This window comes from Numida meleagris, chromosome 4 (genome assembly GCF_002078875.1).
Source record: "Numida meleagris isolate 19003 breed g44 Domestic line chromosome 4, NumMel1.0, whole genome shotgun sequence".
Taxonomy (NCBI): Eukaryota; Metazoa; Chordata; class Aves; order Galliformes; family Numididae; genus Numida; species Numida meleagris.
Window position 1 is genome coordinate 31,380,411 of NC_034412.1, and position 25,074 is coordinate 31,405,484.

Genomic DNA, 25,074 nt, shown 5'->3' on the forward strand with positions numbered 1-25,074 from the left:
GATTCTTCCTCATACGTCAGCTCTTCAGGGTAGAAGCTGAGTACAGTGGAAGAGCATAGCAGCAGAATAAAGAATTGTGCCAAGGAATGAAACAAGATGGTAAACAGATTTTATTACTGGGGAGGTGGTCCTCCTCAGTTTGTTCTGGAAATTTCTCTGATGACATCTAAAGAGGACATTCCTGTTGAGTAGTTGCACCAATCCACTTCTCAAAGTTTAAAGTATTTTTGAAAGGAATTATTAGCATTAACTTACTAAACATTTGTTACAGAACACTTAAGGTTAAAAAAAAAAAAAAAAAAAAGACTTGCTGTTACATATGCTCTCTTCTTTTCTTTTTTCAAGTGGTGGAAAGGTGAAAAGTTTCTACTGTCTGGGGCAATTGCTGGGAAGCTGTGACTGATATCTGCAAGAGCTTTATCCAAAAGAGGTATGAAGCATGATAGCAATGAATTTTATTTTGAAAGAATAAGGAGCTTTAGAAAATCAAAGATGTTTGTATTATTCTCTCAATTGAGAACATTTAGGTTTTATGCAAAATACAGAGCTTTTAGTCTCTGCCTTCTTATTCCCTTAGCAAGCAAGGAGTCCTAAAAATCATTGATTATGTACTACTTCGTCACCAAATTATCCTAATTTCAGTGTCACTGTTTCATTTAATTTCTGTATTCTATTTGGCTATATCATCAAATGCTTCTGTATGTCATGGGCTCACTTTCTGTGTTTGGTTTGTTTCAGTTCTCTCTTTTTCTGAGTTTTACAGACTGTTAAAGATACTGGAGGCAGGTCATAATTTTTTACTTTGAAAAAGTGAAGGTATAGATCCCTCAAGAAAAAGCTGCACTGCCAACTAACACAACCTTGTTAGGATCCCTTTCTTGTCACCTTTGGCTAGAAATTAAATTGCTAATGATCTTTCTGAGGCATAAGAGAAGGATGGGTGGACTCTAAGTCTCTTACTCAAATCATTATCTGATTTTTATGAAAAACTGGGAAAACTAGAAAATTCTTTGTTCTTTGTTACTTAGTGAGGTGAAATAATAAAGGCAGCTAATGGATGGAAAATAGCTCTTAATTAGAGTCTTTAAATGAAAGATACTTAATGTGGGTAAACTAGTAATGCTGGCAGGTGATTTGGGGAGATGAGCTGAAATTTTTGGGAATTTTCCTGTTTGGAATCTGGCTAAGATGGAGCTGCCCAGTGTCTATACTATATGAATAATAGCATTCATCTCATGTTTTCACTTGCATTAATATATTAATAATTATTGAAGACCTAAAATTAATTATTTTCATCCTTTAAGCAGAGGGGATGCATATGGCTTGTGCAAGAACAAAAAGCAAATTGGAAAAAAATCTTTCCTTTAGCTATACTTTTATTTCACAGTCTCTCAGTTACTGCAAAGAAGTTATCTTTTTAGTCAGCAGTGAAACAGTTACTAAGCTTAAGCTAAAAGTACCTAGGAAACAAGATTCATTCCAGGGTGAATGACTGATTATTTACTTTTCCTTATAATCTTGAATTACTATGGAAGTAATTTTGTATAACGAAAGAACTAAAATAAATTAATTTACACCACTGATCCTTAATGAAATGACTGAAGCATGGTTCTGAAAGTAGTTTCAGAATTACTGTAAGATCACAACAAGAGCAAAACTATGTTTACAAACCATACATTTTTATTGTCAAATTAGTGACATTATCACTTTAATTTAGTCTCTGTGTAAATGATAAAAAATGTCAGTATTAAGCAGTGGATGTTCTTGGCCTTTTTAGATGGTAACTGGATTTTCTCTGACATTGTTTTTCTTTATGTAGCTCTAGGGAGTGCACAAATCTGAAGCCATAGGCTACAGTCTTGCTAGATCTCCTAAATCAGAATAAGTTCAGAGGGTGCCTCATTTGGAAAACTCAGCATTAATTGGATTGTGCACTTTTGATGAAGCCTTCTTAATAGCATAGCAGTAAATTAATGGTTAATATTACTTCATGTATGTTGGTGTTCATTAATGGAATAACTTAGTTCAATTCTGTAGTGCAGTTCTCCGTCTCAGAAAATGCACAGTTTCATTACGTTTAGAGGCAGTTCAGAGAATGTTTGAAGTTCATAGGTCTGAATCTATCATCTCTTTCTGAAAACAGAAAATTTTCTCTTTGAGGCAAATTTATCAGAGACTGCTTTTTGGCATCTGAGAGATGGGATATACAATGAAGTAAAGTGTAATGAGATAACAAGTTTTTAACTTATCAAGTGGGATCTGCAATACTGTTGTTAACTCACAGGTGATAACTAGTGAAAATCAATGCTGAAATTAATTGACTCACAGCATAAATGTAAATGCTAGTTCTCAGAGATTACTAGTAGATAGTGTATGCTTTCAATACCTCAGTGTGTGTGTTGTGGGAGGGGTTGGCTCTGGGGAAGAAAACTAAGTCTGTATCCTTTCCTTCCATGTGTTAGAAGAATGAACTAATCCATATGTAAAACAACTCCTTATTGTTTATCTGAAGGAAACCTAATATGAGTGTCATTAGTACAACAGCAAGCATTGGAATACTTTTCTAAGCCCAAGAAATACTCAGGCCTGGGAAAGAATTTTGAGATTGAGTCTAATAATTTCTTTCTCACAATGATGGATTGCTGCATGACATTTTATTTTAATATGAAAATCTCTACTATTAAGGGCAATACAATTTGTCTAGGTCTCAGACAAGGTGAAATTTAGTTTGATCTCAAGCAAGGATCTGAGAAGTCTGCAGAGGAGTCTTTTAATTGGTTTAAGATAATTTGGAATACATGAGGACATGACATGACTTGACATGAGACATTTAGAGGTGAATGAGAACAGACTTGGAAATAACCTGGAAAACAATTAGGAACTCGAAAAGAAAAGCCCTCCTTACTGTCTGTGACAGTTTAAGTGAGCTAATGTGTAATAGCAATGTAATATCTTTGCACAAAGCCTGAACGCAATAACAGCAGGCTTAATGAGAAGATATGAGAAGGGAAAAGGAATTTTGGATCCCTTACATTTCTGAATTGTGCTATTGCAGAATGAATTTTGAAAGAGGGACTCTTGTTTATAACCATTTTTTTTTCCTATGAGGAGTAGTTTTACAGTTCAATGTATTCTAAGAAGGTCAGATTGAGGTGCATTATGGCTTTTGTCCACGAGGAGGACAGTGTTCAGTTTTAGTTCTTTAGATGAGTTTAATTCATTATTGAAAAGAAAAACTGTATTAATTGCATCTCATAGTATTTTAGCACACTGATATATCACACAAATTGCTTTGGATTGTTAGGTCAGATAATGTGATTTCAGAAGCATTATTTTAAATGTGCATTTAAAAGTTTTGATTGCTAACTGCTATCAGTTCTGTTTCATTATATGGATTTTAAAAAATTGGCAATTTGACATATTTTATGTTTTTTTTTTTACTTGTGTGATCTCCATTGGTTACTCCATTTTTACTATTTGAATACAAATTCAGAGTAAGGAGATAATTTCTCTGTGTTGGATTTGTGCCTTTCAGTTTTAATGCAGTTGTAGGAACATTTTAGTTTTTTAAAGTGAGTATTTGTGCTGGAAGACCATGGAGCTGGACCTGCAAAACTTATTATTTTTTATAACTAGTTGCTTGTTCTTTCTGTCCTTGGTAAATGGTCTTATGATAATTACTGAAAGATGAGTGGTGGATTTTTGTTCCTGTCCCCATATGCTAAATAGCTTTTTGGTGGAATGCTGTTGAGAAACTTAAAAATTACAGTTCAGAAATCTATGAAAAGGCTTTTCCATCTCAATTTTCTTTTCTCAGTCTTCACTGTAAGTGGCATATTGATTTTTAAGCATACATTACAAACAGGAATGTAGTCAAAAACCTTCATTTTTGCTATAGATTTTGTGATGTACTTTGCTGTTTGATTTTTCTGAAACCTCATTTTAACTAAGTGGCAGAACAGTGATTCAAGTTAAAGAAGAATTACTTTGCAATGAGAGAGAACAAAAACATCCTAAATTACTCTGCATCTGTTGATGCAGACATTGGAAAGAAAAAGTAGATGAAAAGGTGTTAATTGGAATTTTTTCCACTATGATTGATGCCATTGTAGTTCATCCACAGGTTTCAAGAGAAAGAAAGAATGGGTTGTCCACTACAGCTGAAGCAAGGAAGTAAGGTTTGTAACCTTCACTTGCTCCGAGTTTACCTTTGTTTGGGGATTTAGGTCTAAGATAGCTGTGCAATTGTTACCAGATGTGAATTTTTAGATTCCTGTTTCAGTAGCTAACGTTTCACTTTTTACTACTGACATGTTAAGTGTTGTAGGAAACTATGTATTCCTTAAAAAAATACAAACCTCTTCTTGCTTCACAAAATACATAACACGGAGACAAAGCAGTAATTTATTTACAAAGACAACAAACTGACTGAACTGTGTTTCTTTCTACATGCTGAAAAATATAGAAACCTTTTGTTGGTTTTATTTTTCACATGTGAAAATTGAGCAGGAGCAAAGCAGTAAATCTGAATTCTCTTACAGCCAAATACATAAATGAATAAAATATCTCCAAGTTAAATGGTGCTCTGTAACAATGCCAGTTTCCCTTCAAATACAAAGGAAGCAAAAACATTTGTCATGAGTGAGTTTTTTGAAGAAAAATCATCTGTGGCTTGGTTTCTCTCTTGAGAACTAAATAAAATCCAAAGAATCTTTAAGCATATCTAAATTATTAAAACTTGATCTATGGTCAGTAGAAATAGTTCTGTAAAAGTCACAAGGTTTTCTTTTCAACTTGATATCCAGGTTCTCAGAATTAGTTTTATCACAGCCTTGTTGTGTTGAGCCATTTCCATATTTTTATTTTCTAAGGTTGTATATAGATAGGATCACAATTAATTTCTGGTTTGTATTTGGTGTGTGGCTAACCACCAAGGCAAAGCTTTTCTCAATTTCTCAAGAAAGAGCAGAGTTAAGAAGTCCAAGTGCAGACTTTCCTTTTGTTTTAATCTCTGACTAGGAAAAGGACCAGCCACATCTCCCCTATTATTTTTCCAGATTAAGATGTTTAAGCCCTCGATAAGTCCCCAAGATTAATCAGTGAAAGAAAGAACATAAAATGTTTCATTGCACTCTCTGAAGCTAGCCTTCTGCGTTTTATGAATGTTTTAAAGCACACTGTTAGTGCTAAACATGCACTATATTGTCATAATTTTACTTACAAATCTGACCAGGGATATTCAATAAAAATCTGTAACACAGTATATTATTTGGATACATGATTTTTTTTTTTTTAGTCTGGTCAGTTACTTCGACTTAAAAGGAATGACTTACTAAAAAGTGCTTTGGAGAATAGTTTCAAAGTCTCCTTTTCATTTGCTTGATTTGACTCTTTCATAAGCATTGTGAGTGCTGGAGCTAGCTGGATGATTGCAGAAGAGAAGTTGTCTTTTTTTTAAAAAAAATAACAAAACTAGTAAAAACTTTACTCTCCTTCTAGAAATAGGAAAATCTGTGATAACTTGACAGCATGGCACAGTGGTGCACAGTTATGGGCAGACCACTTTGTCCCAATATCCCCTCCTGACCCAGGTAAGGTTTTATGTTCTATATATAGTAGGCCACATACAGCAGGTTAACTGGGGAACGATGGCAATGGAAATAATCATTCTGCTTCACTATATTTTTTACACTTCTACTAGCACAGACAGATGGTAATCACAAAGCAAACAGAAGATTATAAACCTCATCTGCGACCTGTTCATTAAGGCATGTTGATGTAGATATCACTAACTGGCATCAGACAGTCCTCTTGAAGTTGTGCTTTCTTTTTTGTTTCTTTCTTTGTACCTCAAGCATTTTGCTCACTGGTTAGTAAGCAGATTCCTGCCTGCTACATCTTATCAAGAGAGTGAATGGTTCTGCATGGTGTTGTTTGTATTTTGTGTTAATTAGTTAAAGATGTTATAATCTTCACTATTGGGTTATAGGGCAATCTGTGACAGAGTGGCTATACTAAAATTGAAGAGCCTTTTCTAATTTTTATCTTACCTAATTTACCTTGTGTCTGATGTTAAATCAAGTAAGTGAAACTGGTAATGTCCTTGTGATAAGAAGGCATGGCTAGCATTCTTAAACATATTGTTTTCTGAAGATGTGTGTGTTATTTTGTGGAGAACAGCTTGTTCTCCAGCTCCACAGCAAATCGACAAAATGTTGGAAGGGTAAACTTTTGTGACATTCTTTCTTCCCTCCCACTCCTCTTAACATTCTATCTAGTTAAAATGTATTGTATATCATGTAAATAAGAATTGCTTATGCATGTATGCTTTCTGGGTATGTTGAAATGAACAAGTATTACTGGTCTTCTCAGCCTGTCCCAGCTGAGCACTTGGTAGAGGCAAAAAGCATTGTTCTAACCCAGTCACAAAACATTAAAATGTTTTTGAACTATCTGGTAGCCCACTCATTTAGACACATTATCCCAACAAAGAGGCTCTGGGTTGTTATATTGAAAACTTTTCTAAAATGAAAGTAGATTAATTCTACTGCTCTCCTCTCTTCAACTGGTCATTTTATTATTGAAGACAGACAGCCCAAGGATGACTGATTTCTCCAAAGGTGTAACGGCAGCACCGAAGTTCAGAAGCAGAACTGTGATGAAGCACTTCATTTCTCAGTGTTAAAATTTCCCAGCCAAATAAAGTGATAAATTATTATTTAATTTCTACAACACAGGAACAGCTTCAACTCTTTCCCTCCTCTAGGTAGTACAGACTGTTACTAGGACATTCCCACGAAAGTAGAAAAGGCTACTTTGAAAAAATGAAGCATTATCATCTTTATTCTGAGTGTTGTATGAACTGTAATATTTGGGGGCCCTCCCTCTCTAAAGCGTGTGGCCTCATGAATAGATTATATCTGCCAGAGCAGATATTCCAAGTAGATCTTTAAGTCTAAAGGTAGTTGGAATTTAAGTTTTCAGTTTCCCTGCTAAATCCTCTTCTGTGTTTCCTTGCAGAGCACTTTATGCTGGTGCCTATCTGTGTGCTTGGCAGCTTGCTTTCCCAGTGTGACCTGTGGCTGGGATTCCACTCTGGGTTCTGGAGGCTTGAAGTGTATCTGTTGCAATAGCCGGTGTCTTATATCTAAGTCATAGTTTGAAAATAGGCCTATATTCCCAATAAATGCTTGAAATGATTTTTTTTTTTTAACATTCATAACAGGCTTTCTGTATAGCTTAAATGAAAACTTGAAGGCATTTTAAAAAAAGAATGAGTACTAAGTTTTCATGATAATCCTGTGAAACGATTAGTGCTGAGATCTATTAAATTTTGAGCTTAAACCCATATATAACTAGGAAAATGCAATCCAGCACAAGACTACAGTCAGATAAATGATGTTCTACAGTGAATTTGCTTGTATAGTCTTAAAAATTACTAATGTACTCATTCAGATCTCCTGGTTTGTGAAGCTTGTATGAGGTCTGTTCCAGAAATACCTCCTATTTTATTATGCTTGCCCACAACGTCAGAGGCAAATGCTTTGTGGTATGACAGTGGAGGTTGAACCTTCCTGCAAACATTCCATTACATTTTGTTGCCGTGAGACAGATGGCGGCAGGGAGCAGTCTGACAAAGTGATGTCTGATATAGAAGTGTGTATGTAGCAAAGGTTTGTCATTGAATTCCTCCATGAGGAATTCCTCCACTGACATTCACCAACATCTGCTGAACATTTATGGTCATCAAACATTGGATGTGAGCACAGTGAGGTGATCGGTCGTGTGCGTTTCAGCAGAGACAGAGACAAGTAGCTATATTCCGCTGGTGCAGATTATTACGAGTGCAGTATGCAGGCTCTTATTCATCACTGGTGAAAATGCATAGCTGATGGTGGTGATTATGTTGAAAAGTAGTATCTTGTAGCTGAGACGCTGCACTCTCAAATAGGGTTATCATGGTCTTTATATCTGTTGTAGTTTCCATGGGAAAAAAAGTATGAGGCATTACTTTCAGAGCAACCTACACATAAAAGATCTGAACCTCTTGTTGTTATGAAAGAGAATCACTGAATATCAGTTGCATGTCTGTGTGTGTGTGCCAGCAACACAGCACATGCAGTAAAGAGATGAAAAATATATTTGTATCTTAGATGTAGTTTTTCATTCAGTGCTTTGAAATCACGGATGAATTGTAGTGACTGTCTGTTTCGTCTTAAAGAGTTTCTTTACTGTTTTTCCTAAGTGGGCTCTCAACTTTCTAGTTAAAACATAGGAAAACAATTTCAGTAAAAATATGATGTATGTGGAAGCAAGGTCATTTTAACTTAAATTTCCTAATTACTTCTGTAGTCTTAAAGGACACAAATACTTGTTAATGTGAAAATATGAAATAGCATGGACAAAGCAATTCATTTGAGCTCTTGGGTTTTAAATTATGCAGATAACCAATACTGACCAATCTTTCAGGGGAGGAATGATAAGTAGACTGAGGTCTCTATGGTAAATCTTATCCTGAAAATACTGAGACAGATGAGCCATAAGCTTCTGAAAACAAGATTTCTAATGGAAACTCCAAATCAGCTTTTACTATAGTGTCAGGAATATGACATTATAATAGAATACACTGATGTATCTGTGTTTGCCTTTTGCAAATGTAATGAAACTGACTTGAGCATAGAAGGTGCCAGGGTATTGCATCCTCATCTTCTGTTTTACTGTATAATATAACAATATTCATACACTCAATGCTAGATGTTGTGCATTTGCACTAAGATGGGAAAAGACCAACAGATTTATTTATTTTTTTATTGTGGCTAGAATATCAACTCTGCAGGCTGCTGTACAGAATATAGCATTGGGACATCATCACCATGGGATTGAGTCTGAAGTCATCAGTGCTTTTTATAGCAAATATTAATGACAACACTGGTACTGCATAGCAGAATGCAGTTTGGCTCATCTCCTGTTCAGTGTGAACCAGTCCATCCTGGACTACTCGATTGCTGGCATCTAGTTTGGAGTTCCTGGCTCCTGGCAGGACTCAGGCTTTCCCTGACCCATATTCCCAGTTAGAGAGTGTAGTCTAGGAACCTAAAGCCAGGACTTAGACGAACATGCAGACAGCCCAAATTGAGTTCCACGAATGCAATGGGCAGAGGACAGGAGCTGCACAGGCTCTTTTCCCCAGTGAACTCTTGTCGTACCCCACTGACTGTTGCCTCAAGGATTTCCAGTGTTACCCCTCTGTTTGACGGCTTTCGATAATTTTTTTTTTTTCCATATAAATATGTTTTCCATTCTAACTTGGAGCTTTGCAGAGAAGGAGGGGGGAGGGACAGTGCCCTATGAGGAAATACAGGGGTATGGCAGAATGAAGGATGGTGAGATGACTCCTGAGACAATTTTTGATGGAGTGATGGCATTGGTGGACAAAGGGAAGGAAACTGATGTCATCTACCTGGACTTCTGCAAGTTCTTTCACATGGTTCTCCACCACATTCTTATCTCTAAATTGGATAGATATAGATTTGAAGGGTGGACTATTTGTTAGATAAGGAATTGGTTGGAAGGTTGGAGCCAGAGAGTTGTGGTCAATGGCTGCATGTCCAGGTGGAGGCCAGTAACGAGCGGTGTTCCCCAGGGGTCCATCTTGGGATTGGTACTCTTTTAAATCTTTATCAGTGGCAGAGATGATGGGATCAAGTGCACCCTCCACAAGTTTGCTGATGACACCAAGCTGAGCAGTGCAGTTGATGCGGCTGAAGGAAGGGATACCATCCACAGGGACCTTAATAAACTAGAAAGTTGGGCCCATGCAAACCTAATGAGATTCAACAAAACAAAGTGCAAGGTTTTGCGCTTGGGTCTGAATATATCCCAAATATGTGTACAGACTGGGAGAAGAACTCCTTGAGAGTAGCCCTGCTGAGATGGACTTAGGGGTCCTGGTAGATGAAAGACTTAATGTGAACCAGCTGTGTGTGCTTGCAGTCTGGAATGCCAATGTTATCCTGGGCTGCATCAGAAGATGAGTGGCAGGACCTTCAGGTCCATTCCAACCCAAGCCATTCTATGGTTCTATGATTTTATCTGCAGAAAGAGCAGCAGCCCTCTCACTGCCAACCATCTCAACAGTGCTTGTGCAGGGGAGAAGACACCACACACTGAGAAGTTCTCTGAGTGAGAAGAAGCACAGGAGTTGCTCTGTGGACACTTTTCCAGGCAAAATGGAGAGAGTTAGTCATTAGAAGTATTCACAGCAGTGTATTTGTCTCCTCAGGACCTACTTGCTGGTGTATTTGCAGGAGGCAGCTGAGTGAAGAGGCCAAGAGCTGCTGCAAGATTTCCACTGTAAGGATGAGGATGTAAAACAGGTGTGTTTTGTGGGAAAAACAAAATCAGTTTTGCTTACGTGGCTTGAGCCAGCCATCGGATGCAATTTCCTCTTCTTTCTTCTGATCTATATCCTACACCACAGTCATGGTAGTTTTTCTTCTGGCAGAGTCCAACTCCATTTGGACGAGTTTCCCCTCTATTCATTTCCTAAAGATACAAAGACCCCCATGGGTCTGGAGCACCCATTCATGGCATATGTTCAACTCACAGCTGTCACCTTGCTTTGTCCAGGCATTGCAGACCTTCCTCTAACCAGTTTCTCAGACAGACAGGAAGATGGGTAGGTCCTAAGTCAAGCTGAGGCTCTGTATTTTAAAAAAAGCTAAAAAAGGCTTAATGGGGGGAACAGCTTGTATCTAGAGTACTGAATACTGTGCAAACCACATTTTTAACAAAAGATGTGATATTGGTCACATTTGTTTTATTTATGAGTCATTTCTGTTAACAGAATTCAATTACTGATTATTAGACTCAGTATTTTTTTTCCTGCTGACATTTCCATACTTGTGTCTGTTTCTTCTGAAATTTAACAAAATATCAGTTTTCATTTTCTGTAACAGATTTCTGTTTTTTCTTTTGTTTGTTTGTTTTGTTTTTAATAGAGAAATGAAAGAATTCTAAAACATGTTTGAAATGATACTTTGGTACATAAAATCGATAACAAAAAATGGGGTAAATGACTAATAAAATCTGCAGTTATGGATCATAGAATCATAAAACCATAGTATCGTGGAAAGGCTTACGTTGGAATAGACTTTGAAGATCATGTAGTTCCAATCCCCTTGCTGTGGAGGATATCTGAGAAATTTAGAAATCATTACTGTAATTAATCTTTTAAAATGAAAAATTATAAACACTGCTTTACATCTGTTTAGCAAATGAAGGAATCTACTTGAATTAATACACGTGAGAGTTACTTCTGGCCAGACAATCTTTTGCACCAACAGTTGCTGGTCCGTTCTGATTCCAGTAACAAAGGTGCTCAGACTCAGTAAAGTATCATTTTAAATGCTATTTCTTAGAGTAAACACTATAAAGAAAATGAGAGAAACTTAGATAATCTCTCATCTCTTTGGAGACTTGTAACCCTAAGGTGTACAGCACCAAGCATGCCTCTGATTACAGCAAGTGTGGATACTATCCATGGAAAGATTGTTGCATTTTTGGTCATTCCTGCTCTTATAGTATTTTCTTACAAAAACAAAAACAAACAAACAAACAAAAAACAGTTGTATTCATTATTTCTGCCACCAGATAACAGATCACGTGAGCTAGGCAGAGGTGTGGGAGCTGCCTGCAGGCTCCTCTCTCATAGCTTCTGGCTGTGGGTGTCCCGCAGCCCAGGAATGCACACAGCACAGCTCCACAAAGACCTGAAACTCACAGTAACTGCTCTGTGGGTCACTGACTCCTCACTGTGCTGTGGTCTTCTGCTCAGCATCACTACAGATCAGGAAACAGTTTTACATTACCTGTTTTATCTTTCTGACAAAAAATTAAAACAACTGCCTTTCTGTCTTTTTTTCATTAGTATATGTATTGAAAGAGTTTACTTTTCAAATAATTGTACGTGCGTAAGTATAAAAATGCTACTAGAGAACAAAATGTCAGAAGAAATATTTTCCCCATGCACACAAAGATTCAGAGCCATTTCTTGAATTCAAAGCCACTTGAGAACCAATAAAAGATATCTGGAAGGCAGCAAATGCAATTACTTCTTAACATCCCTTCCTCTGGCTCCAAATGTCAAAGATACAGAGAGACAAATGTTTAAATTAACTGAGAAATATTTTCACTTGTTCTGAAATATTAACTTTTAGACCTTTACTCATTCTCTTATTATATTATTATTTTATTTGTTTGGAAGATCTAGAAAAGACATTTTTACAATCAAAACTTTCAGATCTTAAGTAATATATTCTACGCAGGAGCTGTCACTATGTATTAGCCTGACTATGACAATGTTATTCAACTAGTGATCTGAAGCATGATATTATTCAACTGCCTTCCTATTAGTGAATTTAATTGTGCCCAAAGTCATGAGGCAGTTAGGTAATGCAGACACTTTGATAATGCTGTAAAATAATTTATAGTTTATTCTGTTTTTATGAGATCATTTTGGCCATACTTGTCTTTTAGAGCTGATCAAAACATGAGATTTCTTTTTTTTGCAGGAACTTTTGATATTGAAAACAGAGCAGATATATATTTTCAAGATTGAGAAGAAACATTTTAATAATGTCTTGAAGAGGAAAAGCATACAAATTATGTACAAATTAATAAAACTGTACATTTTCTGCTACAGCCATGGCTTTATCCATAAGGATAAAAATCAGCATCCACCAAAGATTAAATAACAGTTTCACTCCTTCATGAAAATTGAGTAAAATGCTGTGAACACATAATTTCATAGACTCACAGAATGGTTTAGGTTGGAAGGGACCTTAAAGCCCACCCAGTTCCAGCACCCTGCCATGGGCAGTGTTGCCACCCACTAGATCAGGCTGCCCAGGGCCCCATCCAGCCTGGCTTTGAACACCTCCAAGGACGGGGCATCCCCACCTTCTCGGGGTAGCCTGTGCCTCACAACCATCATAGTGAAAATTTTCTTCCTTATATTTAATCTAAATTTATCCTCTTCATTTGAAACCTTTTACCCTTGGTCCTACCAATACCAGACTCTGTAAAAAGTCCCATCTACATTTTGTCCATAAGCCTCCTTTACTTCTGTGCCTCGTTTTGGCATACAGTAGTCAAAGAAAACAGGGAATGGTCTTTCAGAAGGTCTGGAAATTCATACACAGCCACGACTTATACATAAGATATAAATATCTGTGCAAAATGACAGCATGCCAGTATGCTTCTCCCTGAGTCAATTTTTTTTTCTTTTAACCAGTTTTCAGCACAAGTTCAGTTTAAGGCACATTCCTCTAGTGAATTCAGTGTAATTTCTCCCAAATTGAGCTTTTCTTTTCTTTTTTTTCTTTTTTTGAGACACGCTATCTCTATTTTCCTTCTTCCAAGATAGCAACTTTTTTTTCTACAGATGCTTTCACAGTTGAAGAGGGATTCCTCTGCTAAGAAAGCATATGCTCTGGGCTCTCTCATCTCTTTCCTTATTTCCTCTGTTCCAGAATGTGGAATATATGTTTCCCTCTTCCTGTCCCTGCATTACATGCAGTCAGTGAGAGATCATCTCTTCCATAATTTTTGTCTGCCAGATGCCTTCTGACCAGGCCTTTGAGGTGACAAAAATTCTCCATTAAGGTAGCTATTTATTACTTACTGCCCTAAAATATGGAGTTAGAAGAAAGATACAGAGTTTGATCTACGTCAAAAATTCCTAGATCTGGTGGGAAAAGCACCGTCAATAGCAATAGCCTTCCTAATTTTCACAAGCCACAATTTTAGCTGCAATTCCCAGGTGGTGTAGGTAGCAGCAATACCTCTAATGCCTATCACTTCCAGGTAATGGCAGAAACCTGGAGTGGAGCTGGCCCGCCCTCAGTGTGCCTGTCCCTCCTGTACTCACATATGCTGCTACTGGCCCCTCACTAGTATTTCAAATTTATAAACTTTCCCAAGGTTCTTGTACACGTATTTTGCAGAAAAGTGGGTGTAACTTTTAAATTCTTCCTCTGAACAAAGACAGAGAAAAAAGTCTTTTGTGCAGAGCTGCTGCCTAAACCAGACTAAAGAAGACATCTTGAGATTGCAATTACAGTTACTGTAGTCTTGGAAAAATCCCATGTCAGAACTATCCATGAAATTTTACCTGCTTTGTTATGGTTTTACACTTGTTTTTATGTATCCTATTCCACTACTTCTATGAATCTATGTGGAGGCTTGGGTAGATCATAACAAGAGTATCCAACCAAGGGCCTCCTATTCAGTTCCCATATGCAGTGCGCAAACATTGGCTTTGTTTCTCTGCACTAATTAGCTCCATGTTATCAACAGCAGGTATTTGTTTCCTGGGGATAATTATCCACAAATCTGCTAAAGCTGTGGAAAGTGAGAATGTTCTGATGCCTAAAGGTAAATCTGGACTTTACTTATTTATTCATCTATTTACAATTGTGAGCACTTAATCTGGCACATCAGTACTGATGGAAATGTGGTAGAGAAAGCTAACAAATTAACAACAGATTAGTCAATTAGCTATTTGAACAGAGTTAATCATTAAGCGATTGGTCCATGTTCTGGGTATGGTTTAGCATTATAAACTCTGAGGAACAGGTAATCCTTTCCATGGCAATAATCTCAACTCAAGGAATTGTTTTAGGGTTCTCTGCAATGCTTCCATGCAAATGATTTTACATGATGGCATGAAAGAATTCTGTGTTCCCTTCTGGCTTGGCTGCAGTTTGGAGGAATTCCTGAGGCTGCTATCCCATTAGCCTGGGTGTAGAAGACATAATGTAGCATGTGGCTTTTGTTCCCACAACTTTCAGAACTCCTCAGAAGGTCGTAAGTAATGACCTTACTTGTGAGTAAACCAAGACAAAGGAACACTGTACAGTTCTTTTGCCTCTAGATCTCCTGTCTTGTTAAAGTTTTAAAGATAATTCTTTGCAATTTACTTTCAACATGAGTCACAATTACTGTGCTCTTCATTTGATTTCTGTAGCACATAATAATTAGGTTTATAATAACTTCTATGCCCTGCGATTATAACTGACAAACATAGATGCCTTATTTCTATTCCATCCTCAGTCCTATCATGTCTTGATAAATTTTACATGCCTGCTCTTGCTAAAATAATGGAATTTCCACTTTTACTAGTAGAATGAACTTTAGAAAGTGTTTAATCATAGATGTTGTGCTCTGGAGGACCTTCAGAACTCAACTAATTTGGAAAGTTGATATTCTGAAGGCAAAATAGCAACTTAGTTATTAAAGGAAATTATCTGTACGGAAGGAGAAAAAGCTTTAAGTCTTTTCCTTCAGAATCTCAAGTGGTTAATGCATGATGCTGCATGAATCAGAAGGATTCACTTGATTCCCAAGCTGACCTCTTCCAGAAAATTTAATTTCTCCATCTCAAACATATTATTTTTCTCTAATACGAAAAAGCACCAACCTGAATCTTATTCTGTCCCTTTTACAATTAGTCACCCTTTAGTTATATTAATCTTTTAAAGTAAATGGAGGGATTAGTGTTTGAACACAATACAAAGCGAAGTCTGAATACAAAATAATTGTGGACGCTGTCTGTGTTTTAGTTTTTATTATACTGGGCTACAGATAAGTTTTTTACTTCATTTAATCTCTGATTTTGGTTTGGATCCCAAGGGTCAAGAATTAAAACAAGTATTCTGTTTATAGAGTTAATAGAGATCGGGGTTACGTTGTAATTACATTTCAGATTAGGAGATAAGATTTTATGCTTAACAAGTCTGATAGTTAAAAGGATGCATATGGCTAATTCACTAATGATAATTCTAAAATATAAATGTACTTTAAGTAAAGACTGAGACAATTTGGCTCTCATTCCTTCCAAAAAAAGTAGTGGTTACCATACATAAATCACTCCAGAGCCAAACTGGATCTAAGATCAGAATCTTTTATTTGCTTTGCTCAGTTTTTAAGAAAATGGACCTAAACTGGAAAGCTAAAAATTAATAAATATTTTGGAAACTGTAGATGACACATGTTTTAGCACACCTTTGCAAAACTAATTCCAAGTGATGGCATTATATTTTTTTATTATTATAATGTAATGTTTAAAAAGAAGGAATTTTAAGAGGTGGGCACTATATTTTTTGTCTTTTGCCTCTTCTTTTGCAGTTGTAATACTGTTTGATATGAAGTTATAGATATAGGACTTTTTATATTCATGTATTTTGGCTCGACTGTAAATGGTTTTCCATTTCTGATATATCAGCCCTTGACAATAGCCTGATTTCATACTGTTTTCCACTTTCATGTGTTAGGGAAGTGAGTACTTATTTCACCAGGGTCCATTTTAATAGATATTAACTATAGTGGCTTTATTAGAATTTTGAAAGCCTCCTATTTATGCACAACATGAGTTGTTATTTACAAGTTTGCCAAGCTTTCTGTCAATAACTAGAGTAAAACATTTAAATCACAAACTGAATGAAATTCAGTTGAACTTCCCACAAATATGGTAAGCAGATCTTTTAAGGACATTAGCAGATCTTTGATCTGATTAAGAAAACTCATATAAAAACTTTGGTTTGTTTCTGTTTGTCCTCGGTATTTAGTCTATCAGACTAACTATTGTATTTTTTCTTTTAAAGAGGTACATTCCTGTTCCCTTGAATGTTGGAAAAAAACAACTTCATTCAAATATAAGACAGTTCACACTAAAATGTGCATTTACACTCAAAGCTACAAATGCTGGCATGTCAGTAGTCACATTGCACTGGTACTTTAGTGATCAGATAAAAAAAAAATAGGATTGTAGGAAAAATAGTCAGAAAGGTCAGGAAATAATCACATGATGAAAATTTTCAATCTGAATTAATGAAATGGCGGTGAATTGTGAGCTAACTCACAAAAGCTGTGTACAATGTCTAGAAAATTAGAAAAAAAATTGTTCATCTAATCATTTGGTAGATCTTTTTCCAAAGAATGGGTATCTTTAGCAGAAATGATGATGTACAGATGTACAGAAATTATAAATACTTCAACATTTTAATTACCTTCACTGGATGTTTCTATAAATTACATTGTTTGACTCTAATAATACAGTTGAATATCGTTCTTATTGATATATGCAGCTTAAAGACAAGAAAGATATTAAAGAAGAGCAATAGAATAGAACATTTCAGTTGGAAGGGACCTACAAAGCTCATCTAATCCAACTGCCTGACCACTTCAAGACTAACCAAAAATTAAAGCATATCAAGTTCAAGACCTCTTGAACACTGACAGGCATGGGACACCAAGCACCTCTCTAGGAAGCATGTTCTAGTGTCTGACCATCCTCAAGGTAAATACATTTTTCCTGCTATCCAGACCGAAACTTCCACGGTGCAGCTTTGTTCTGTTCCTATGCATCCTTTCATCAGTTACAAGGGAGATCAGTTTCTCCCTCTTCATTTCCCCACCTCAGGAATTTGTAGAGATTACGGAAATCACCTCTTAGCTCCCAGTTTGCTGGTACCAGTAAACTTGCTGAGGATGAATTCCACTAGCGCATCTAGATTATTGATAAAAATCTAGATCATTGTTGATCAATGCCAGCCCTAGAGTTGAGCCCTGGGGGACACCATTTGTGACAGTGCACAAGCCAGGTGCAGCCCCATTCATTGCAACCCACTGAGCTCTGCTGCTAAGCAAGCTCATCATCCAGACTCACATGATAGAAGGATACTGTGAGGGACTGTAGCAAAGGCCTTACTAAAACTAACTTGCGATGATAGAAGAAGATCAAATTAACTAAGGCAGGGTATTCCCTTCATGAACTCAGGCTGACTATGCTTGACTATAGTTTTGTTCTTTAACAGCTTTCCAGTGGCACCAAGGATAATCTCCATAAATTTTCCAGGTACTGAGGTTAGACTGTCTTCACTGAAATGAAAAAAGTATGGTTTCTGCCAGTTCTATCAGGGAAGATGTCTGCATATGGCCTGCTGAAAAACCTTCTTCAAATATTAGAGAACACCTTAACAGAAGAAAGTAAAAGAGAAATTATAAGAACATTTTGAAGGCAATGTGAAGCATTGAGTGTTACAGTCAGCTGTCTACTGAGACATAACTTAAGCAGTAGAAAGAGTAGATTCAAAAGTGACACGGATTACTCATTATTAAAAATTAGCAAATAAGACCTTTGTCATTCATTTGTTCTATAGCGTTCTGGAAAAAATACTAATAATACTAATATCTCTTTTATCTAATGAGATTCCTTTTGTGAAGTTGTTTGGCTGCTTTCTCAGAGCTCTTCAAAGGGCAATGTAAATTTAGGAAATCTATGAACATTTATTTCAGACAAATATGCTTGAATTCATACATGACATTCTGAGCTATATTATTACTTGAAAAGCTGCTAGTACTCAGATAGATGATGCCCTTTTCTATAATCATGTACACTAAAATCTTTCCAAGATAGATGGTGTATGAAATGGTCACTTTTGTGTATTGCCCCAAGCCCAGCATAATCTGTTAAATATTATTTCAAAAAGGCTGTCCCTGAGTTCAGCATTGGAGGAATAAACAATCCAAAGAAACACTAACCTGTTTCCAGGAAAAGAGGGAACTGCTGTGTTACATCTAACTTGTTTAAATAAACAGAACAGCATTACAAGCATGGTCAAAGCAATCAACCATCATGACTATAGCCTCTCAGGGATAAAGGTGAGATCTGTGATCACTGAACTCTCTTGCTTAATCACCTAGGCTGCTCTGTGTCCTCTGGCTAATCATATTATGTTAGTTTCATCTCAGCCTGCCAGATTATTCCATGACTGCAGAAGGCAGTGGTGGGATAACTGTTCTGTTTCCTTCCAGACTCAAGGAAAATAATAAATAGATAATTGTAGTCAAAGTCTTTCAAAAAAAAAAAAAAAAAAAAAGAAAGAAAAGAAAAAAAGAGTTTGTTTTTGATAGAGAAATGAAGATGTAGCATGGAATGAAGCTGGGATGATAGTATTCATTCCTAGAGGTGAGGAGTGGAAGTGTTAATGTCAGTGTGGGTGATATTTCTTTGCTGATGTTCAAAGACTCCCAGTAAAATTCTCGAAAGAGCACCACAAATATATTCAGCTTTGCCATGGCCTTTCACAAAGGGAAAATGAAAAAAAGACCAGAAGCACTGGTCCTTCAGGTGAGATTACTTATTCCTCTTATCCCTTCATCAGAGGAATTCCTCTTCCACCTCCAAAACTCTGTCAGTTCTGCACAATACGTACAGTTAGCGAGGCATGCCTACCAGCCTCCTTGCCCTGAATTACACACTTGCATATAAACTACTATGAAAAGTAATAGCTTGTAACTGCAAGTGTTCCCTCACTACAGCCAAAGGGGTTCTGATAATGAAGCATTTTCTTCTACAGATGTTTAAAGGATAGGTGATGATAAAAGATGGGCAAAATAAAATATGGATTTTGTCTTAGTTTTCTGAAAAAAAAAATAGTTTGGAGGATTTGATTCTGCAGCTTTCTCTTATTTGCCTCCACTTAAAGTAACATATTCTCAACTTTTCTCAGTATCAGTTATCTCTCCAATTCAGTTGGGAGTGATCAAAAGAGACTTTTTGAGGATTTCTCTTTCTGGACACTTTTAGGAAAGGCAATTTGTTAACTTTATAGGTCTACATATCAAGAATTCACAGGAATACCCCAAGGAAGTCTAGGATCTACGTAAACAAGCTCCACTGATTATATTTGTTCCTTCATTCTACCATTGCTAAAGATGTTTTATCAACATGATAACTTATAGAATAGTATTGTCAATTGATAAAAATCTGCTTTACATGAAATACTAAGGAATTAGCATATAAATAGGTTTTTATATTTAAATGCCCTGTGGGTGAATGTAATCCAATATCCCCCAGAAATCAAAATTCTGAACCGTCTCATTTAAAGTTTTCCTGCTAAAAATAAGGTGAAGGTGGACAGCTTTTGATTAACATGACATTCCTTTCTGGAGAGTGCTTACAAGACCAACAAATCACAATTCAATTAAACTGTGCCCTGAACAGTACTTTCCCTGTATTCTTTGCAGTTTCTTTTTCTGGCATTCACACTTACCCTATTTTTTTCTGGATTAATTTGGCAAGACTTTGCATGTAAAGTCCCATGAGAGAGACAAATGAGAAGCATTTTAAAAACTTGATTGCAGATCTTGCCGCTTAAGATACAGGCATTATCCCATGCCTGCCATTATGTCAGCTGGCTCCTTAACAATGACATAAAGAAGTAACAATTAGGCTGTATTTACATTTCTCTAGTGGCATTGTTTGCTCCCCTATAATTAAAGGAGCTGCCAGCTTTTCAATTATGAACTCCTATTTTTAGGGCAGTTAGAATTTAACATGTAAACCCGCATGAGGGCTTTTCAAGAAGTGAAGCCCCGTCCACTGTGAGTGTGGCTATGCAGATGACAACCTGATTAATGCCAAGAGGCTGCTGCCTAACCAGCCAAGTGCTTGGGAAGCTAGGGTAGCTCCAGACCCTGATTTAACCAAAGTGGGTTGCACTTATGTGCACCAAAGTACTGCTGCATGTACTGCAACCCATTCGCAGCTAGTGGCCACTCTTTGGCATGGTAGATGGGCAGCGTCACTCATGCACTCTCAGGAACATATGTCTTCTTGCTGCTCACAAGCTCTTCTCCAGCTTGTACCCTCCCGCCTTCAGCTGTAAACTATTCAATTTAAATTTGCAAGGCACATGAATGTGCACATATACTTACCTTGAATTAAGTAGGCTATAATGCATTCCTCTTGAAGAGTGCTCTTTGCAGCAGCTGCTTCTTTCCTATTGAGAGGCAGCCACTGCCTACAGACATGACTGAGTAAAGCCCCATGTGCCGAAACACTCACTGCATGCTCTGCAGGAGCTTCCTTGGTTGTATCTTGAAGATCTTTGATTTCCTAGCCATCTGACCAAAACTACTTATCATGGCAGGCACTGGGATATCCTTCAGACCTAACACAGAGTTATTCATAGACTGTATTAAAATTTACTTTGATCATTAACATTGATTTTCAGAAAAGAAATTAATATTTCTGAAATGTAGGAAATATATATAAGTTAAGGTTTTAAAAGGGTATGCTGGAAGATGTGAGTATCTATATGCTGACTTTCTCATCAATGACAGATTAAGAAGAAAAGTTCACATGAGATAGGTCATAGCAAACACACTGGATATGCAGGGTTTGGGTTTTTTCCAGCATCACAGGATAATTTGAGAAAAATATCCATGAGAAAGCTATCTTCACCAGGGCAAGTATTTTAATGTGACATGACCGCTACATACAAATTTTAAAACTAAATGAAATCATATCAGTTGAATTAATGTCCTGAAAATGTTTAGGTGTCACAAAGTAAATCTAAGTGGAAAACCAGCGGCCAAGGAGAGATCTTAGCAAATTTCCATCAAGGTGTTTTCTAAAATGAATCACATTCAGCATCTTTCTTCAGCTTCATTAGGCCATCAGATACTAGGGTCTGTGATGCACCCTGCATGGATTCCTTTAAATGGATGCAAAGCATGACATACATCTTTAATCTTTGAGTCTATATTAATGCTTTTTTCACTAGGTATGTGCTGTGTGTACTGGGAGCACTCAAGCTTTGATTAAACTAAATTCAATCCCCGAGACTTTCTAATGAACTGTAAAAACTCACTCTAATTTACATTCAAACATCACTATGCTCTCTGTACTGTAATTACATTAGTAATGATCTATCTGAAGGCTTCTTAAGTTTTATGGGACTTTTACTTCTAATTATAAAAATATGGAAAAGAGATAAGGGAGAGAAAAAACAGAAATAAGAAAGGATGGAAATTAAAAAAAAAAAGACAGCTAGGAGAGAACAGAAGAGAATCTGAAAAGACAGCAAGAGCAGTGGGAACTGCAGTAGCATTGCAATGTAATAAAATTCTAAAGCCTTGTCAAAACCACTTTCTTGCATAGGTAAATTAAAATATCAGAAAAAAAAAACAGGAAAATCATATTGTTTTATGAAAGTAACAACATTTCCATTTCAAATTCAGGTCATGAGAGAATAAATGTAGAGTGTTTTGTTTTGTTTTCTTTTCCATCCTGTTCTGTGAGCTGTATGAATGCTACCTTTTAGAAGCTACAAGGATTTAAGTTCTAGCTGGCTATAAAATTACCTCAATTTTAAGTCAAGCTCCTGGGATAGGTTTAAAATGCTAATCTGTTGGGTTTTTTTCCTCTTAGCATTTGATGAACAATTTCTCATGCTCATTTCAATGTGAAGCAATGTCAAAGTGTTCAAAATACAAGCGTTTCAATTCTAAACATATCCCTGGAGATATCACTGATATCTAGGTAATTTTTTATCCAGTTAGGATTTGAATTGTAACTCTTCGTGGTTTTTGAATCAAAAATTGAATACAAATAGTAATAGTTCTTACGGTATCTTGGCAGGTTAATGTAGTATGTCACATCATATTTGTGTCCCGTGGTACAACATACAATACACACAGAATTGCATTGTTATTTACAATTTTTCTAGTGCCTTATGATGTGCATTGTGCTGCAGAAACAGGAATTAAATATTAACGTAATTGCCAGAATAGTAGCCTTTTCCAGCTCTTTGTCAAGTAAAAGGATAGAAATTCCATACATAGTATTAATTTTTATTTTTTTCCCCTCTCCTATAGAAAGTTCTCTCTCCTTTCTTAATTTTTATTTAAACACACACAGATAGATTAGGCTTTATTTTGAAATGGGTTTTCTTATTCTGTAGTTGTCTTTTACTCAAGACTTTTCTGGAGCAGTTGTTTAAAGAAATACTTTTCTGAATTAACATTTGGGAGTTGTTTTCCGGTAAACCCTTTGTAAATATGACATAAGTACTCTCATAACAAACAAACAAACAAAATCAGTGAAAAGAAAAAAAGAAGATCTTATTTTGATAATATTCTTTTTTTTTTTTCGTTGATATTATTTTGCTCTGAGTGATTTGTCCTGTTAATTCCTATTACCATTTACCAGGAAACAAAGCTTGAGTATCAACAGATCCTACTTTCTCAAATTCTTTATTGCATTTTCATTTTCTTAAACCTTGTCAGTGAAAAAGGTTTTTATTTTTATGACAATAAGATAGGATAAGGAAAAACATTCAGTGTCTCAGCAGGGGTTTAAGTGGAAGTTGTCACAGTCAAAGGGACTGACAAAGAAAGTGAACACAGCTATGGAATGTTAGGTGGATGAGAAGATGAACATATGAAATGGGAAGACAATGTAAATAATTAACAATAATAACTTGTGTGTAAATACTGTGTGGCTGAAATATAAGGCGGGCTGCTACCCTCAGGCACTTACAAGCTTTAAGACATTGGGCTGCAAGTATTGGTAAATAAAAAGTTCAGGGAGAATGATTATCACCATATAACATCTAGTTGGAAGCTGGCATATTGAAAATTCCATTATGTTTTCAGCCGTATTTAAAAAAATGAAAAATGAGTAAACTGAGTACAAATGCTCAGTCAAAGATATGAGGGAGATGATGACGTTAAAAGGGCAGCCAGAAGCGCTTGCAGGAAAAAGGGACTTGGTGATAGCCGAGGAAGGTAGAACCAGCACTAGGAGGTGGTTTTAGGAAAGACTGCCTGAGGAAATTATTTCATGTAGGATTTTTTTGGATTATGGAAAGAGGAAATGAAACGCAGGAAAACTGCAAGCACAATATGAGAGAAAATTACTTGCTTGCGGTTGTGGTTAGAGAAGAAACCGGAGCAAGATCTCACTGAAGGGCTGATACAGCAATAGGATTGGAAAACTGTGCTTTTCTGCAAACAAATGGATGATCTTGAGTTGAAGAACAGTTGTATGAAGTAAGAGATAGTGAAGGGTGGACGAGAGTACCAGTAGTATCAGAAAGGAATGACTCTGGAAGTAGTGGCCTCAGGTCTCTGTTACATATGTCTGTATTTAAGTCCGGTGTATCTTCACTGGAAAGAATGGAAGTACATGGGTATAAGTGTCACTTTATAAAGGACTTTTATAAAAAATCCTAAATCCTAATTTAGTTTTCTTTATGCTATAAAGAACTGAGGAATGCTATAATCTGAAGAAAGCACTGGGAGGAATTAATACACCTTGTCATGAGAAGGCTATTAGAAGCTAGGGAAGAAATAGGTTAAATTAAATTAATGTTGCACAGAGGTAAAATATTAATAATAATAATCTGATTTAAAAAAAATTCAGACTAGGTTGCTTCTATGAGTAATGAAGTGAAAAAAATGAAGACTGGTAAGATTCTTATGCTTTGAGTATACATTTCTGTTCCATGTATCGTTAAAAAAGAGGAAGTTAGTTTTAAGTATAAATAATAACAATTCCTAAATGCCTTTCAGTGTCACTTTAAGTTAGTGTTGGGAATTTATCTGTTGAAGTCCAGAGAAGACTGCAGCAATAGATGCCTTTTCTTCAACTCTGCTGAAGTCATTTACAACAGTCTTTGCAATTGGCTTCATTTCTTTAAGGCGACAGTGTCCTTTTTATAGCTATTACCATACATCATTATGTAATTTTGTAGTGCCATATGGAAGGATAAATGACAACATGCACTTTCATTGAGGCCAAAATAAATACTAGTTACTGGCAGATGCATTTAGTGCATCCCTATTCTTATGTCTTTGGGAATAAAGAAAAGATGAAACTCCTTGTCTAAACAATTAAGAAAAAAAGAAGAGTAAAAAAAGAGAAAAAGAAAAGTAGCAATAACATTATCCTGAAATCCACATACAAATAGAAATCAAATTTTTGTACAAATATGAATTTGTCTCAGAGACACCCATATTTCATGAACAAATACCAGTAGTTTTTATACTGATAAGTTGCGATTTATGGTTTGAATAATAAGAACAGAAAAATAATTTGAATTGGCAGCAACAACTTCTACCTTCAACTTGAGTGGATTTGGTAAAACCTCAAAGTCCAGACTTATGATTCTCTTGAGATCTTAGACACATTGCTTAAGAGACCAAGAACAGACATCAGAACGT

At 36.2% G+C, this 25,074-nt stretch overlaps 2 long non-coding RNA genes across 3 annotated transcripts in view; both read left to right on the top strand.

Annotated features, from left to right (window-relative positions):
* LOC110397490 overlaps positions 1-25,074 on the top strand; it is a 264,908-nt gene that overhangs the window by 219,660 nt on the left and 20,174 nt on the right. Inside the window, exons 23-25 of one of the 2 annotated variants that reach the window (XR_002437805.1) lie at positions 346-430; positions 4,113-4,178; positions 5,500-5,591. This is a non-coding gene — a long non-coding RNA (uncharacterized LOC110397490). The remainder of the gene's footprint in view (positions 1-345; positions 431-4,112; positions 4,179-5,499; positions 5,592-25,074) is intronic. The other variant, XR_002437804.1, reaches the window with a different exon arrangement.
* Positions 13,533-18,718, top strand: LOC110397494. Its single transcript, XR_002437809.1, has 4 exons — positions 13,533-13,665; positions 14,359-14,436; positions 17,148-17,359; positions 17,877-18,718. It is a non-coding gene; the product is annotated as an uncharacterized LOC110397494 (long non-coding RNA).